The sequence below is a fragment of the Procambarus clarkii genome, chromosome 89 (assembly GCF_040958095.1).
Source record: "Procambarus clarkii isolate CNS0578487 chromosome 89, FALCON_Pclarkii_2.0, whole genome shotgun sequence".
Lineage (NCBI taxonomy): Eukaryota > Metazoa > Arthropoda > Malacostraca > Decapoda > Cambaridae > Procambarus > Procambarus clarkii.
The window spans coordinates 133,103-153,150 of NC_091238.1; positions in this window are offsets into that span (position 1 = coordinate 133,103).

Below are 20,048 nucleotides of genomic sequence, written 5' to 3' on the forward strand. Positions count from 1 at the left end.
CGGAGAAGAACCACCCCAGCAAGTGCAAGAACGACCCCAGCCTCCTGAAGCAGAGCCTGGGGCTGCTAGAGCCCAAGGAGGAGGACTTCAGAGTCCCGCACCTACGGGTTCCACGCGTAGTTCAATAACTAACTGATAAACATAACTTTAATACTGATTCATTAACTAAGTTCAATAACTAATTGATAAACCTTAAAGAACTGGTGAGAACAACTGTGTACACTTCAGTTTGCTGAAATTTATTAGAGCTGTGCTGCTGATAAAATACGTTTGTGTTCGATCCCCGATGGTCCCAGTGCTTCATGGGCACCGTTACTCCACTCCGACCTCTCGCTTCTTACAAGGTCCACGTTCGATCCCCGATGGTCCAAGTGGTAGCTTTCCATTCCTTCACTTCGTCCTTATATATCCCAGATGATCTTAATATCCCTTCCAAGTGCTATATAATCATACTGGCCTAGTACTTTCACCTCATAATTACCTTACCTTACCTCGCTTCCTCAGAGACTTTTCCTTCCTGATTTTGTCTTCTCACGTCTCAGTTGTCAGTTGATGATGTATGATGAAGTGGATGAATGTATGACTGTTGAGTTCTTCATTAAGCAGGAAGAGTCGTGGCCAGACTGGGAGGTCGGACCCGGTGTTCACGCGGTCACCAGTTCCAACTCTCAGTGGCTGAAACTGTTTTTCATCTCTTTAATCCCATTTAATATATATTCATCTTTTTATAGATCTATTCCAGCACATTTTACATATCTATTTATCACATTTACATTAGTTCTTTAATCATCATGTATTTATTAATCCTTTCACATTTTTAGATACTTAATCACTTATATTTATACACTTAATCATCTTTAATAACTATTCATTTGAATATAATTATTTTTCCCCCGTTTCATTTGTTTATATAATGGTTTTATTTATCTATTTATAACTTCGTTACTTTTCCATCACCTTTTATATAACTTTTCAATCTAATACAATTTATAATTTACATATTAGCAATGAACAACGAATGAATTCTGCCCGAAACGCTTTGCGTAATAGTGGTTTTAGGCATTGTATGTACTAGCTCTATCTATAAAGCCAACAAACTTTGTAAAATCTCTTTATGTATGTACCTTTGCCTAAATAAAAATTATTATTATTATTAACAATTTATATGGTGCAAGAATACAACGTTTAACGCTTGATGGGAAAACGAGTCGAGTGTTGCATCACATTGCTAACGTCTTATGAGTGTTGCAACACAGCAATAACGTGTTGTGAGTGATGCAGCGATGCAACACAGGAATAACCTGTTGTGAGTGTTACAACACACAAATGCTATTTTGTGAGTACTGCAACACAGAACTGACGTTCTGGAAGTGTTGCACGCATAAATTATAGATTGGGAATGTTGTGTTACATCATTGCAACACAAGATTAGCGTGTTGTGAGAGTTGCACCGCACAAATAACCCGTTGTGCGTGTTGCAATTCAGGAGTGGCATGTGAGTGTTGCACCACAGAACAGAAGTGTTGTGAATAATGCAACGCAAAAATAAAATATTATGAACGCTGCAACACAGTAATAATGTGTTGTGAGTGTTGCAACGTTGTTATACAAGAATAACGTATCGTGAATGTTGCAGCGGACAGGAGTAACGTGTTTTGAATGTTACGTGCAACGGATAGGAATGTAGCGTGCAATAATGTGTTGCGAGTGTTGCGACACAGAAATAATGGGGTTTGAATGATGCAAAACAGGGATATTATGCGGTGAGTGTTGCACCATTGCAACGCAGAAATATTTCTGTGTTGCAATAATAACAACTCACTCCTGTATTGCAACGTTCACAACACGCTATTCCGTTGTTGTTGTGAAGCTCACAACATATGTGAATGTCTCAATATATGTTGTTTGTGTGCACGTAGATTATCGTTCATAGCTCCGTTCTCATTATAGATTCCTTTTCTCAAGCATCAATAGAGAAATATAATCACTAATATAATGACTCCCGTGAGATTGTGTTAGAAATATACCAATATTTCCTCTGTACACAAAAGGAATATACAAGTCTTTACCATATATATTACCTTAATGCCTCAACTATTGACAGAATATTACCATAATTACCGTAGCTATTATTATAAATTGTTTGAAGTCTTCAATATAGAAAAATAACTTGAGGGACTTTTTTGTTAAAAGTTTAGGGCAAGAACTGGAATCTTATGAGTTTGAACACACTATGACGTCAAGTTCCATCGATCTGTTGCTTCTTTCTTTCTGCACTTGCGGCGAACTAGAAGTAAAATAAAAATTAAACCCATAAACGCCAAATACATTGTACTTTATTTCTTCTAATCATACAGATAAAATTCCTGCTATGTGATCATTACTAGAAAATTAAATTGAAGAGTAAAAAATCAGCTATAGTTTTCGATAATATTTAACACTGATAACTAGGGTGAGTACATCTAGGTGAGCACACCTAGGTGAGTACATCTAGGTGAGCACATCTAGGTGAGCACATCTAGGTGAGTACATCTAGGTGAGCACATCTAGGTGAGTACATCTAGGTGAGCACATCTAAGTGAGCACATCTAGGTGAGCACACCTAGATGAGTATATCTAGGTGAGCACATCTAGGTGAGCACATCTAGGTGAGTACATCTAGGTGAGCACACCTAGATGAGTACATATAGGTGAGCACATCTAGGAGAGCACATCTAGGTGAGTACATCTAGGTGAGCACATCTAGGTGAGTACATCTAGGTGAGCACATCTAAGTGAGCACATCTAGGTGAGCACATCTAGGTGAGCACATCTAGATGAGCACATCCAGGTGAGCACATCTAGGTGAGCACATCTTGGTAAGCACATCTAGGTGAGCACATCAATGCCATTAAACAACCTGTCCCGAATTTTTATATTTATTAAGTACTAAGTGTATACCTTGATATACCTTATAGAATTCCAGAGAACAACTGTGTACAGTTTCCTTCGATTAAATATATTCAGATCCTTGATGTTTATAAAATATGTTTTTGTTTGATTCCCGAAGTGGAAGTAGTTGGGCAGCGTTCCTTCACTCCGTCCTCACATCCCAGCTCATCTTAATGATCCTTCCAAGTGATATAAGAACACTGTTTCCCAAAAACGGTGGGTTTTCTGAGTGGAAGAAAACGTATGTCTGGAAGCTGACTTTAACCGCCCCAAGCTGCGCGCGCATTGACCCGAGGTTATATAAACCGGGACGGAGACGGCGTGGGCCCCTTTCCCAAGCCAGCAGCTGCTCTTACATAACGCCCACCCTCCTCCCGGGATCCTCTGCATCCCCTGTTTTAATTTTGAAAGGGACGGCCCACAGATGTGCTCAAGGGGCACTTGCTCTAGCATGCTAAGCATTTGCTGTATCTTTGGGGGTGCTCCGCCGGAACCCCCAAAGTGATAAGCCTGCAGATAGCTAAGAAATATTCCCATGAATTGTAATTAGTCTAATTAATGCAACTTTCATTTACTACCTATGGATGTAGTTATTAATTGTAATTGATCTCTACTTTATCATTAAGGATTATTCATTATAATTATTCCTTAATACTTTATTGTTATGCACTAGTCAATAATTATTTATCATTCATCCTAATTAGCTATTTGATTCATTAAAAATAATTGTTTATCATTATACTATTTGTTATTATTATTATTTATTATATAATAATAATTTTATTTATTAATTTATTATTTATTAATTTATATAATAAATTAATTTATTAAATATTAATTTATTATATAAATTTATTATGTATTAATTTATTATTTACCATTATAAAATAAACAAGTCCCCAATCTGAGCACGTTTTCTTCCAACCTCAGAAAATAAGCATACTGGCCTAGCGCTTTCACCTCATAATTACCTTGCCTTACCTTACATATTTTTCGTATAGTTTTTCCTCGTGGATTTTTGCTTCTCAGGCCTCAACTGTCAACTGATGATGTATGATGAAGTGAATGAACATATGAGTGTTAAGTTCTTCATTAGGCAGGAAGCGTCGTGGCCAGACTGGGAGGTCGGACCCGGTGTTCACGCGGTCACCAGTTGGACCCGGTGTTCACGCGGTTACCAGTTGGACCCGGTGTTCACGCGGTTACCAGTTGGACCCGGTGTTCACGCGGTCACCAGTTGGACCCGGTGTTCACGCGGTCAGCAGTTGGACCCGGTGTTCACGCGGTCACCAGTTGGACCCGGTGTTCACGCGGTCACCAGTTGGACCCGGTGTTCACGCGGTCACCAGTTCCAACTCTATATATGACATGTTAGCTTCCGTTTTTCCATATATTACGCAGATAAAACTTTAGTTTTAATATATAACTGTTTTTCATCTTTTTAATCAAATTTGAAAATTTAATCACGTTTTATTTACGAATTATAGTAACTTTTATATATATTATAAAATCTGTTATTATTATAGCATTACGAAACAGTTAAAACTTGGGGTGAGTGTTGCAACACAGCAACAACGTGTTGTGAGTGTTGCAACACAGCAACAACGTAGTGTGAGTGTTGCAACACAGCAACAACGTAGTGTGAGTGTTGCAACACAGCAACAACGTAGTGTGAGTGTTGCAACACACCAACAACGTAGTGTGAGTGTTGCAACACAGCAACAACGTAGTGTGAGTGTTGCAACACAGCAACAACGTAGTGTGAGTGTTGCAACACAACAACAACGTAGTGTGAGTGTTGCAACACAGCAACAACGTAGTGTGAGTGTTGCAACACAGCAACAACGTAGTGTGAGTGTTGCAACACACCAACAACGTAGTGTGAGTGTTGCAACACACCAACAACGTAGTGTGAGTGTTGCAACACAGCAACAACGTGTTGTGAGTGTTGCAACACAACAACAACGTAGTGTGAGTGTTGCAACACAGCAACAACGTGTTGTGAGTGTTGCAACACAGTAACAACGTAGTGTGAGTGTTGCAACACAGCAACAACGTAGTGTGAGTGTTGCAACACAGCAACAACGTAGTGTGAGTGTTGCAACACAGCAACAACGTAGTGTGTTGCAACCATGGGAGAGTGTGCCTGTAAGACAAAGAAATCAGATTTAGCATAGAATGGAATAGACCAGTAGGAGAAAATTCTGTTAAAGTGCCTGATTTTCGAAAAGCTGATTTTAATAGCCTAAGAAATTTTTTGGGTCAAATTGATTGGAAAGGCTTGGGTATGGGGTGTGGGCCGGTCTTGGAGCGAGACATGAACCCAGCGATAGGTGACTTAAATGGGGATTTCGATGTGGATTCAATATATAACTTATTTAAGAATATTCTAAACAAAGCACAGGAACGTAGTATACCATACAAATTGAATAGATCGTATACTAATGACCCAAAGTGGATAACAAAGAATTTGAAGAACCTTATAGGTAAAAAGAGAGCTTGGTACAAAAGGATTAAAAATGGGGAGGTCACTTTAGAACAGGAATTCGTACAACTGGTTAGAAATGTTAAAAAAGAGATAAGGAAAGCAAAAAGGAACTATGAAGTTCGCATAGCAGGGCAAGCAAAGACAAATCCTAAAGGTTTTTTTCAGTTATATCGTACTAAGACTAGGGAAAGGATAGGTCCATTAAAAACTGAGACAGGTCAAATAACAGATAGTGATGAAGAGATGAGTAGTATTTTTAATAAATATTTTGTATCTGTATTTACTAAAGAGGAACTTAACAATATGCCTTCAGCCGAACAAGTCTATGTGGGTGGGGACGAGGACAGGTTGACGAGTTTAGCAGTTACCAGGGAGGATGTTCTTAAACAAATAGTAAAACTCAAACCAAACAAATCCCCAGGGCCGGATGAAGTGTTTGCTAGGGTGCTTAAAGAATGCAAAGAGGAGCTTTGTGACCCACTGTCAACCATATTTAATAAATCAATAGAGTCAGGCAGAGTGCCAGAGTTTTGGAAAGTTGCTAATGTGATACCAGTTTTTAAGAAAGGAGATAGATCACTTGCGTCTAACTATCGACCAATTAGCCTAACGTCTATTGTGGGAAAGTTACTCGAATCTATAATAGCAAATAAAATTCGTCTTCATCTTGAAAAACATAAATTAATAATTGAGTCGCAACATGGTTTTATAAATGGCCGTTCATGTTTAACAAATTTGTTATCTTTTTATTCTAGCATTGTTGAGGCAGTTGATAGTGGTAAGGATTGCGATGTTGTATACCTTGACTTTAGCAAAGCTTTTGATACAGTGCCACATGAAAGACTGATTAAAAAAAATAGAGTCTCATGGTATTGGGGGTGCTATATTAAGCTGGATTAGGGCATGGCTATACCAAAGGAAACAGAGAGTTAGTATAAATGGAATCAAGTCAGAGTGGGAAAATGTTGTAAGTGGAGTGCCTCAAGGCTCTGTCCTGGGACCTCTGTTGTTTATAATATATATAAATGATTTAGATTCAGGTTTGAGTAGCAACATTTGCAAATTTGCCGATGATACGAAAATCGGTAGGGAAATTAATTCGGAGGAGGACTCACTATCACTTCAAGTTGATCTAGATAGGGTTTTGAAATGGTCAAAGGATTGGCAGATGCAGTTTAATGCTGATAAATGTAAAGTTCTGAGGTTAGGTAATGATGATAGAGTTACAAGATACGAGCTAGATGGTGTTGTGATTGCGAAGTCGGATTGCGAAAGGGATCTGGGAGTTATGATTAGTAAGAATTTAAAACAAAAGGATCAATGCATAAATGTTCGTAATAAGGCAAATCGGACACTTGGATTTATTAATCGCAGCGTTAGTAACAAGACACCTGGTGTGGTTCTCAAGCTATATCTTGCTCTAGTTAGGCCCCATTTAGATTATGCAGTTCAGTTTTGGTCGCCATATTATAGAATGGATATAAATTCACTTGAACGTGTCCAGCGTAGGATGACTAAGTTAATTCCCCAAATTAGAAATCTTTCATATGAAGAAAGATTAACAAATCTTAAGTTGCATTCACTGGAAAGGCGAAGAGTTAGGGGTGACATGATAGAGGTTTACAAGTGGATGAATGGACATAACCGGGGGGATATTAATAGGGTATTAAAAGTATCAACACAGGACAGAACACGAAACAATGGATATAAATTGGATAAGTTTAGATTTAGGAAAGACTTGGGTAAATACTGGTTCAGTAACAGGGTTGTTGATTTGTGGAACCAATTGCCGCGTAACATTGTGGAGGTGGGGTCCCTCGATTGTTTCAAGCACGGGTTGGACAAGTATATGAGTGGGATTGGGTGGTTATAGAATAGGAGCTGCCTCGTATGGGCCAATAGGCCTTCTGCAGTTACCTTTGTTCTTATGTTCTTATGTTAAGATACATGGTGGTGATGTATCATGGGAGAGAAAGCCTGTAAGACGCATAGACATACACCCCGAAATGTTACGCATGCTACTAGCTGTACAAGAATGTAAGAACCCTTGTATACAAAAATTAAAAACAATTAAGTAATATACAGTATAATAATATATTACTGTAGTATATCATAATTAAGTAAAATATCATAATTCCTATTGTTTAGCTATCTACGTTTTCTCAACCATTACAGGGGTTACTGTGTGCGGGTGTTTAACATTAGGGGGGGGTGGGCAGGGTGCATACAGGCTTCACATACAGCTGTAATTAAGAACATAAGAACATAACGAAGGAGGAGACCAGCAGTAAAGGGACCTCGTCTTGGAGAGTTGCGAAAGACAGGGGCCTTAAGAATACTTTGATAAAGCCGCCTTCAAACGCCATAGCAACTTCAAATTCATTTGACGTTTTGGAGGACGAGTGCTGTGGAGAGACTGTGGATCGCGCAAAAGGGAAAGCAACGAAGAGAAAGGAAGCGCAGGCCCCTCAGAAAGTAAAGGAAGTACCTAAGCAAACATTAGTTGTGGGAGATTCCCAGATAAGGTATTTGGATAGAACGTTTTGTGCTAGAGATAGGGGGAACAGGTTAAGGGTTTGCTATCCCGGAGCTGGCATTGGTGATATTATAAACAACATGAATGATATTATGGCTGGTAATGGGAACAATCCCATTATTTGCATTAGCGTGGGAGGAAATGATGTTGGTCGAGTCAGGAGTGAGGAACTGATTCAGAGGTATAAAACAGCCATAGAGTTAGTTAGGAGCAAGGGAGGAATCCCGATCATATGTGGCATTCTTCCAAGAAAGGGAGTGGGAAATGAATGGATATCGAGGGCACTTGGTGTCAATTGCCGGCTGGAAAGATATTGCAAATCAAATGCAATATCTTTCATAGACAACTGGGAACACTTCTATGGAAGAAATGAAATGTATGCTCGTGATGGGGTGCATCTATCGAGAGCTGGGGTTGTTGCTGTTGCGAACTCGCTAGAAGAAGTGGTTAGAGGTGTTTGTTTGGGTTTAAACTGTTAGTAGATAGAGGTATGGGAATTGATTTGGAGGAAGGAGGTAATAAAAGTATGTGTTTGTGGGAGAAAGGAATTGGCAAAACGATCAGGGAAAGAGAAGGTCCGCAAAATAACAATTCACTTAGGGTATATTACACTAACAGTAGAAGTCTAAGAAATAAAATTAACGAATTAAATGCTCTTGTCTGCACAGAAAAAATAGATATTATTGCACTTACCGAAACGTGGATGAATGTAGAAAATAGAGAACTATTAGCTGAATATCAAATATATGGATTTAAACTATTTCACACAGATAGATATATTAGACGAGGAGGTGGAGTAGCCATATATGTTAGGGATAATTTGAAATGTAGTCTCAAAGAGGGAATCAAAACAGAGCCACACACAGAAACTATTTGGATTGAATTAAACGAAAAAGCTAATAATATTATAATAGGAGTAATATATAGGCCACCAAATTTAGACAGAATGGAAGCAAAGCATCTATGGGATGAAATATCTAGAGCATCTAGATCTAACAGTATTTATGTCATGGGTGACTTTAATTTTAGCGGAATAAACTGGTTGAACAAAACAGGGAATAGTGAAGCAGAAGATTTTCTAGAATTAATTGACGATTGCTTTCTTACGCAACACATTAAGGAACCAACACGGGAAAATAATATTTTAGATTTATTGTTAACTAACAGGGAAACGCAAATTAATGACATCGAAATAGGGAGTGAGCTAGGGAGCAGTGATCACAAAGAAATCAGATTTAGCATAGAATGGAATAGACCAGTAGGAGAAAATTCTGTTAAAGTGCCAGATTTTCGAAAAGCTGATTTTAATAGCCTAAGAAATTTTTTGGGTCAAATTGATTGGAAAGGCTTGGGTATGGGGTGTGGGCCTGTCTTGGAGCGAGACATGAACCCAGCGATAGGTGACTTAAATGGGGATTTCGATGTGGATTCAATATATAACTTATTTAAGAATATTCTAAACAAAGCACAGGAACGTAGTATACCATACAAATTGAATAGATCGTATACTAATGACCCAAAGTGGATAACAAAGAATTTGAAGAACCTTATAGGTAAAAAGAGAGCTTGGTACAAAAGGATTAAAAATGGGGAGATCACTTTAGAACAGGAATTCGTACAACTGGTTAGAAATGTTAAAAAAGAGATAAGGAAAGCAAAAAGAAACTATGAAGTTCGCATAGCAGGGCAAGCAAAGACAAATCCTAAAGGGTTTTTTCAGTTATATCGTACTAAGACTAGGGAAAGGATAGGTCCATTAAAAACTGAGACAGGTCAAATAACAGATAGTGATGAAGAGATGAGTAGTATTTTTAATAAATATTTTGTATCTGTATTTACTAAAGAGGAACTTAACAATATGCCTTCAGCCGAACAAGTCTATGTGGGTGGGGACGAGGACAGGTTGACGAGTTTAGCAGTTACCAGGGAGGATGTTCTTAAACAAATAGTAAAACTCAAACCAAACAAATCCCCAGGGCCGGATGAAGTGTTTGCTAGGGTGCTTAAAGAATGCAAAGAGGAGCTTTGTGACCCACTGTCAACCATATTTAATAAATCAATAGAGTCAGGCAGAGTGCCAGAGTTTTGGAAAGTTGCTAATGTGATACCAGTTTTTAAGAAAGGAGATAGATCACTTGCGTCTAACTATCGACCAATTAGCCTAACGTCTATTGTGGGAAAGTTACTCGAATCTATAATAGCAAATAAAATTCGTCTTCATCTTGAAAAACATAAATTAATAATTGAGTCGCAACATGGTTTTATAAATGGCCGTTCATGTTTAACAAATTTGTTATCTTTTTATTCTAGCATTGTTGAGGCAGTTGATAGTGGTAAGGATTGCGATGTTGTATACCTTGACTTTAGCAAAGCTTTTGATACAGTGCCACATGAAAGACTGATTAAAAAAATAGAGTCTCATGGTATTGGGGGTGCTATATTAAGCTGGATTAGGGCATGGCTATACCAAAGGAAACAGAGAGTTAGTATAAATGGAATCAAGTCAGAGTGGGAAAATGTTGTAAGTGGAGTGCCTCAAGGCTCTGTCCTGGGACCTCTGTTGTTTATAATATATATAAATGATTTAGATTCAGGTTTGAGTAGCAACATTTGCAAATTTGCCGATGATACGAAAATCGGTAGGGAAATTAATTCGGAGGAGGACTCACTATCACTTCAAGTTGATCTAGATAGGGTTTTGAAATGGTCAAAGGATTGGCAGATGCAGTTTAATGCTGATAAATGTAAAGTTCTGAGGTTAGGTAATGATGATAGAGTTACAAGATACGAGCTAGATGGTGTTGTGATTGCGAAGTCGGATTGCGAAAGGGATCTGGGAGTTATGATTAGTAAGAATTTAAAACAAAAGGATCAATGCATAAATGTTCGTAATAAGGCAAATCGGACACTTGGATTTATTAATCGCAGCGTTAGTAACAAGACACCTGGTGTGGTTCTCAAGCTATATCTTGCTCTAGTTAGGCCTCATTTAGATTATGCAGTTCAGTTTTGGTCGCCATATTATAGAATGGATATAAATTCACTTGAACGTGTCCAGCGTAGGATGACTAAGTTAATTCCCCAAATTAGAAATCTTTCATATGAAGAAAGATTAACAAAGCTTAAGTTGCATTCACTGGAAAGGCGAAGAGTTAGGGGTGACATGATAGAGGTTTACAAGTGGATGAATGGACATAACCGGGGGGATATTAATAGGGTATTAAAAGTATCAACACAGGACAGAACACGAAACAATGGATATAAATTGGATAAGTTTAGATTTAGGAAAGACTTGGGTAAATACTGGTTCAGTAACAGGGTTGTTGATTTGTGGAACCAATTGCCGCGTAACATTGTGGAGGTGGGGTCCCTCGATTGTTTCAAGCACGGGTTGGACAAGTATATGAGTGGGATTGGGTGGTTATAGAATAGGAGCTGCCTCGTATGGGCCAATAGGCCTTCTGCAGTTACCTTTGTTCTTATGTTCTTATGTTCTTATAAGAACAAAGGTAACTGCAGAAGGCCTATTGGCCCATACGAGGCAGCTCCTATTCTATAACCACCCAATCCCACTCATATACTTGTCCAACCCGTGCTTGAAACAATCGAGGGACCCCACCTCCACAATGTTACGCGGCAATTGGTTCCACAAATCAACAACCCTGTTACTGAACCAGTATTTACCCAAGTCTTTCCTAAATCTAAACTTATCCAATTTATATCCATTGTTTCGTGTTCTGTCCTGTGTTGATACTTTTAATACCCTATTAATATCCCCCCGGTTATGTCCATTCATCCACTTGTAAACCTCTATCATGTCACCCCTAACTCTTCGCCTTTCCAGTGAATGCAACTTAAGCTTTGTTAATCTTTCTTCATATGAAAGATTTCTAATTTGGGGAATTAACTTAGTCATCCTACGCTGGACACGTTCAAGTGAATTTATATCCATTCTATAATATGGCGACCAAAACTGAACTGCATAATCTAAATGGGGCCTAACTAGAGCAAGATATAGCTTGAGAACCACACCAGGTGTCTTGTTACTAACGCTGCGATTAATAAATCCAAGTGTCCGATTTGCCTTATTACGAACATTTATGCATTGAAGGTCTTGGGCACTCCTGCACCTTTCTGCAGATTATGCCAAAAGGTTTAAGGCCTGCTGCATCTTTCTGTAGGTTATGCCAAAAGGTAGATCTATTTTGAAATTCCCTAACATGATTATTCCAACCAGGCATACTACTTCTTTTATTGGTTATAAGATAAATACTCTCTTCCCCTGCACTATCTAGCACTGAAACGACTGATGTGAAAAAGTCCTTGAGATTGTTCTGATGCAAATTGCACTGGATAATATTGCAAGCAATTGCATCACTTGTGATTTGAATATTGGTTAAGCAGGCATTTAAACTTATCCAGGTCAGCAAGAGTGGCCTTCCTACGTTTAGGTGTGTTCTAGGGAGGTTTATGTTATCTTTGGCAGCAGCAACTTGTGAGTGAGGTATATTGGAGGTGGCCATGGCAGGATGATACCAGGACAGGTTGTCATCACTGACAGCCTTATACTTAAAGGTGTGACCAGTTATATCATCAATAAGAAAATGATCAATATGAGACCTTCCATTCCTATCTCATGACATAAAGCTATAGTTAATATTAAATTAATCATTAATAGCAGGATTATGTAAATTTTCAGCATCCATGAATTCATTAAACAAATTTAAGTATACATCTTAGCGGGTAAAATCAGTGTTAAAAATCACCTACCACCCCATGAGTTCAGCATTATGATACAAATTAGTCAATTGATATATTTCTGATCATATATTTCCATACTCATCTGCACAGTTGATATTGCTTGTGGAAACATGCATATACACACACATGTAATATAATACTGCCCCCCCCCCCCCGAGCAAAGGGGCTCTGCCAGCTGAGTGGACAGCACATCGGATTCACAGTTCTGAGGTTCCAGGTTCGATCCTTGGTGGAGGCAAAAACAAATGGGCAGAGTTTCTTTCATCCTGATGCATCTGCCCACCTAGCAGTAAATATGTACCTGAGAGATAGACAGCTGCTACAGGCTGCATCCTTGGGATTGTGTAACAAAAAGGAGGCCTGGTCGAGGACCGGGCCGTGGGGGATGATAAGCCCCGAAATCATCTCCAGATAACTATAGGACACACGTATAGCAGGAGTGAGCCCTGATACAATATTGACAACCTCAACTTTACATTGCATATTGTTATGCCCAGGATAGCAGCAGCACCATAGGGTCTTCCAGGACCTGACCAGTCAATAGACATGTCAATACTGGCAGTGGAAAAAGAACTATCAATAAATTTGAAGTGGTTTTGATATTCATAAGATGTAAGCCAGTGTTCTTGCAAAACAAGAATATTTTGCACATACCAAAATGCTTTTAACGTTCATATATTCAGGGTTTGCTATTTCTCTAATTACCTTAATACCTGGGAATTATAACTTTACAAATACTGAAACATTGTCATGGGGGTAAATAAACCATATTACGTGAAGATCATTTATGTGCTAATTAAAACAACACTTATAGTAAGAGGACAGTAAATTGGAATGTTGAGACAATTGTCAAGTAATAATAATATAATAATTAACAGGTTTTAAGAGCCATCTATTGCACATTATTCTATCTATAAATAATCTAAACTAATAAAAGAGCCTAAATAAATAATAATTACACATCATTCACATCCATCAAGACAAGAAATTAAACGACCAATGAAAACCATATAGGTTTCTCCTACACCTCATAATACAGGTCAATAATGATCATAAATATACTTATCAATTAAACAATATTCAAACTAAGGACTTTACATCAAATTTTTTAAATCACTAATTTAAAAGCAGACATCCTTTTATATTAATAAATTGTCAGATTAAAGCATTTGTAAACAAATGAAATAAATAACAGTAATTAAGCTTTTGATGAAGTAAGTAATTATCAAAAGAAGGCACCAAACCGGGAAGGCTATGTAGCACCATCAAATACGCAAAATAATCAGAGGGCGCTAAATATCACCAAGGATGCCAATACGAGAACAAAAACGCATAAGGCGAACGATATCAAAAGTATCCGAGTCACCAAGAATTCTATCGAGGGACAGGTGACCGCGAGGGGCGGTCGGAAAGCAAGACACACGCTCGTCCTGGAAGTCAGGACATTCAAGAAGGACATGCACGACCGTAAGAGGGACAATGCAACTAGGACAATAAGGAGCAGGGCGGCGCTCCATCAAGTGACCATGGGTTAAGCGAGTATGGCCAATACGCAACCTCGCTAGAGCTGTTTCCCACCGCCGGTTACGGTGGAAGGAGGACGGCCACGAGGAAACACAACATTTAAGAGTACGTAGCTTGTTACCAGTAACAGACAACCAAGAAGCCTGCCAACGGGTAAGGACTGAGGAATGGATAACCGGGTAAAAGTCGGAATACGGAATGCCTTTACGAGAGATGGGACAAGAGCGGACAGCTTCCTTAGCGGCAGCATCCGCACGCTCATTTAAAGACACGCCAATATGGCTGGGAACCCAACAAAACTCAACCGACTTAAATTTACTGTGAACGAGAAACAGCCAATGCTGGATCTCGACAACTACCGGATGAACTGGATTAAAGCACCCGAGAGCCATGAGGGCACTACGAGAGTCAACAACAACCACAAAGGAAGACTGACAACGAGAAAGCAGGAGACGAAGAGCATAGAGAATAGCATAAAGTTCCGCTGTAAAGATGCTAGTCTCCGGAGGCAAGCGACACATATAAGTGCGATCAGGAAAAACAACAGAGTAGCCAACACCGTCCGCTGACTTAGACCCATCGGTGAAGACAGAAACGGAGCGGGAGTGAGAAGAAAAGTGCTCGAGGAAAAGGCGTTTTAGAACTGTAGGAGGGGTAAAAGCTTTAGTGATACGAGTCAAGGATGTACAAAACCGCGGAAGAGGGACCCTCCACGGGGGCAAAGAAGGAACAACACGAGGAGAAACATCAGAAATACGAACGGAAAGAGAATCCTGCAGGCGAGATAACCGGACAGAAAGAGGGAGGTGGTGAAGAGGAACAGGAACCGCAGGAGGGGTAAAAGTTAAAGCACGACAGAGACGAGAGGAAGGATGTTGCAAGGACCGCGCAAGATAGCGAAGACAGTAGCGATCACGGCGGTCCTGGAGAGACAGGAAGCCAGTGTCAACATACAAGCTAAGGACGGGAGTCGAACGAAAGGCACCAGAACTGAGGCGCAACCCAGTATGGTGCAAAGCATCAAGACGGCGAAGAGTAGAAGGAGAAGCAGACGAGTAAGCAGGGCAACCATAATCGAGCTTAGACAGGACGAGAGAGGAATGTAAAGCAAGGAGAGTGCGCCTATCTGCCCCCCAAGAAGTATGGGACAAGACCCGAAGGAGGGTAAGGGACTTAGAGCACTCAACACGGAGGTAAGAGATATGGGGAGACCAAGACAAACGAGTGTCAAGGAATAACCCCAAAAGCTTCGCGGAATCTTTGTATTCAAGGGGATGACCATAAAGTGACAAAGAGGGACGAAGAACAACCCGTTTCCGCGTAAAAGTCATGGCACAAGTCTTAGAAGTAGAGAACTTGAAGCCATGACCTGTGGCCCAAGACGACACGGCATCAATCGCAAGTTGAAGCCGGCGTTGAAGGAGAGGCGAATCATCACCCTGACAACAAAGGGTAAGATCATCGACATAGAGAGCGGAGAAGACACCAGAAGGAAGAGAGGAAAGAAGACCATTGAGGGCAACCAGAAAAAGAGTAGTGCTCAGAACACTACCCTGGGGCACACCTTCGTATTGCTGAAAAGGGGGAGAGAGAGCGGTACCAAGGCGCACCCGAAAGGAACGACGAGAGAGGAAGCTGCGGAGAAAGAGAGGGAGATGACCACGAAGGCCAAAAGAATGAAGTTGAGATAGGATATGATAACGCCAAGTGGTGTCGTAAGCCTTTTCTAGGTCAAAAAGGACGGCAACAACGGAGGTCTTCGCAGCAAAAGCAGTACGTATATAGACCTCCAAGTTCACCAGGACATCTGTCGTGCTGCGGCACTTGCGGAAACCATATTGAGAAGGGGAGAGGAGGTGATGGTGTTCCAGGAACCACATCAGACGAACGTTAACCATACGTTCAAAGAGTTTGCAGACACAACTTGTGAGAGCAATAGGGCGAAAGTCCTTAGGGGAAGTACCCAGAGACCCTGGTTTGCGAACAGGGAGGACAACGGCATCGAGCCAGTCCTCAGGGACTGACGACGACTCCCAGATCCGATTATACAGACTCAGTAAATACTGAGACGTGCTCGGAGGGAGATGGCGAAGCATCTCATAATGAATACCATCGGAGCCCGCCGCCGTAGAACCGCAGAGGGCCAGGGCAGAACGAAGTTCAGAGAGAGAGAAGGGATCATTATAGGGAAGCTGAAGATGAGTGCAGAAATCTAAAGGACGAGACTCAAGGACAGGTTTACGAAGAAGGAAAGATTGGGGAAGATGAAGACCAGAGCTAACAGAAGAAAAGTGGGAACCCAGTTCGGAAGCGACCTGCAACGGGTCCGCCACAAGAGTATCATGGAGGTGAAGGACCGGTGAAACATCGGGAACGAACTTGCCCGCTATCTTGCGGATACGCTTCCAGATCTGGGCCAGAGGGGTTTCGGACGTAATTGTCGAGACATAAGATGCCCAACATTCACGTTTAGCCGTACGGATGGCCCTACGGGCCACCGCACTCGCTTTCCGAAAGAAAAGAAAAGAATCGGTCGTCTGCCTACGGCGGTGCTTCTTCCAGGCTGCACGCTTACAGCGGACAGCCCGAGCACAGTCCGCATTCCACCAGGGAACGCACTTCCGTGGACCCCGAGAGGAAGAGCGAGGAATAGAGCGGAGGGCAGCGTCGAAGACAGTGTCATGAAAAAGGAGGAGAGCGCGAGAGAGGGGCAGAAGGGAGAGGTCAGAGAGAGTAGCACTGAGGGAAAACAGGGTCCAGTCCGCCTTAGCAAACTGCCACCTAGGGAAAGAGAGGGAAGGGCGAAAAGAGAAAAAGGAAACAAGGATGGGGAAATGATCACTTCCATGGAGGTCATCAAGAACCTGCCATGTGAAATCTAAGTAAAGAGAAGAAGAGCAGAGAGAAAGATCAAGACAAGAAAGGGTGCGAGTTCGAGAGTCCAAATGAGTGGGCTCACCAGAATTCAGAAGAGACAGGGAAGAAGAGAGGAGAAACGGCTCAAGGAGGCGACCCCGGGTATTCGTCAGAACGTCACCCCAAAGAGAATGACGACAATTGAAGTCACCCAGCAGGAGCACAGGCTCCGGCAAGGAGTCTAGGAGGTGTTTCAAATCAGGAAGAGAGAGCGGGACACTCGGGGGGAGATAAATGGAACAAACTGTGTACCATTTCCCCACAAAGATACGAGCAGCAGAACAATGGAGAGGCGAAGGAAAAAGTAAAGGAACAAAGGGAACATCAGCCCGAATCAAGAGAGCAGAAGAATTAGAAGCCCCAGCAATGGCTGGGGGGGGGGAGAGAAAGGAATAGCCACGAAAACGACCAGGACGAGCACCAAGCATCGGCTCCTGGAGACAGACATAAAGGGGCGAAAACCGCGAAACCAGAAGTTGGAGTTCGAGGAAATTGGCGTAATAACCTCGAACATTCCATTGAAGAATGGACAACGACGAGAAGAGAAAGGACAAAAACAGAGAACAAGGAAGAAACAAAGGCGAAAGACCAACAGAGCACGTTAAAGAATATCAGGGTCGGGATCAGGGTCAGCAAAGTCAGGGTTAGGGGGCATGGGTAAACTGAGCAAAGACGGAGGGAAGGAAACGGGAGAACAGATCAGAGGTGGGCGGGCAGGGTCCGGAGGAGGAGGAGGAGGAGGAGGAGGAGGAGACAACGGAGAGGAGCAGTCAAGGACAGCAGCAGGAAGAGGGGGAGTAGAAAGAGAGGAGCGCACCCCAGCAAGAGCAGCAACCGAAAGGGAAGCAGGGGCCAAAGAAACCTCCATAGCAGGAACAGGGGGCGCAAGCACTGAAACGGGAGTGGAAGGAGCAACAGAGCCAGAAGGAGGAGCTGAGGAAGAAAGCGAAGCCTTCTTACCCGCCGGGGAAGAGGAAGGAGAGGAGCCAGGCTTACGCTTCTGACTTAAAGAGACCGGTGTCCCAGCAACTACGTACCGGGCAACGGACTCCAGTGTCTCAACAGGAGAAGCCGAACGAGAGCACACACGACGGCCGTTAGGAGAGCGATGGACATCCGCCCGCACCGACAGGCGGCGGGGAGAGCCGATAGATGGAGGAAGAGGATGGGAAGGAGGATCGGAGGGGGACGAGGAAGGAGACACAGAAGACACGACAGACCGGGTAGAAGGAAGGGGAACCCCAGACAGAGGACCAGGAGGAGGATCCTTCGGGAGAGAACCCAAAGGGACAGAGGAGGGGGCAGTGGGCGCATCAGGGTCCAAGGCCTGGAAACGGTTGTGAGTCTGAGGAAGGCGGGAAGGACGAGGAGAGGAAGAGCGCAACACGCGAGCATAAGAGATATGAGCATAAGGCGGGAGCCGGCGAACCTGGCGCCTCGCCTCAGGAAAAGATAAACGCTCCCGGTGCTTCAAGTTGAGGACGGCTGCCTCAAGCTTGTAATGGACACACGCACGGGAGAAGGTAGGATGGGCCTCACCGCAGTTGAGGCAACGAGCCTGGGGAGAAGCGCACTCCGACTTAGAGTGACCTTCGCCACCACACAAAGGACAGAGAGAGACAGTCCCGGAGCAGCGGAGGGCACCATGCCCAAACCTCCAGCACTTGTTGCAGAGCCGAGGAGAAGGAATGTACTCCTGGACAGAGCACCTGGCACCAGCAAGAATGACAGAGGGTGGAAGGGTCCTACCATCAAAGGTAATCTTTACAACCCGGAGGGGTTGACGGCGACTACCACGAGGGGGACGAGTAAACGTGTCCACCTGGAGAATAGAATGGCCCTGGGCAGCGAGGATATGTCGAATATCGTCGTGGCAGTTGCGTAGGTCCCGAACACCGGTCGCAACATGGGGCGGGAGCAAAATAGTGCCAACACTGGCATTCAACTGGACGTTCTTCGAGACCCGAACGGGGGTCTCGCCAAGGCAGGATAAGGCAGCCAAGCGGGAAGCAGCATCCTGAGAAGGAGCAGCAACGACACGCGTACCGAGACGAGTGGGGTTAAAAGTAATGGAGGCATCCACGGAATCAATGAGATGTCGATGAAGGGAGAAATCGTCAGGAGGCGCAGAATCAAGAGGAGATCAAAATATTTGGCCCACGAAGCGGGACCAAACAAGGCTTGATAGGTAGCAGAACTGGAAGGAATCGAGCGAGGGCGGCCGTGACGAGAACGGCGGTGAGAACCCCCAGAGAGAGAGGGGTTAAAAGGCGCAGTAGTAACAACTAGAGAAGGAGCCGCGCCAGGGGACGAGGTAGTCACCACTGGGGGCTTGGGGCTCGACCCAACCACAGAGGAGGGAGGGGAGCCAGGGGAAGGAGTCAGAGAGGCCAAAGGAGGAGCAAGGTCGGGGCCCAATGCAGCGGAGGCTACAGAGCCCGGTCTTCCAATACGGACCGACTCGGGGGCTTGGTCGCCCACCCCACGAGCCTGAAAAGGTAAGCCAGAAGCAGCCGAAACAGGGGTTATCATCTTGACGAAATTACGAATTCACTCACGAATGTGCCCCCACACCCACCATGGAGCCACAATTAGAGGCAGGACACCCAACAAGAAGCTATCGCCGATCTTGTCGGGGCCTCCTAGGGGTGCGTCGTGAGTATACGCCCCACAAACGCCACCTTAAGAAACCGACAGTCCGTCGAGATCGGGTTCAGTGACGAAGTGGGGATTGACAATAAAAGGTTCCCCTCGCTCTCGACGTCGGGTACTGCAGTTCTACGGGTGCAAGAGTATGCCTCCTCAAGCACCCGGGCGTCAAAGTAGAAGAAGTCCAAGGGAAGAACCAGAACGAGCAAAAGGTCGGCAGGAAACGGCAAGCAGATAGGAGAA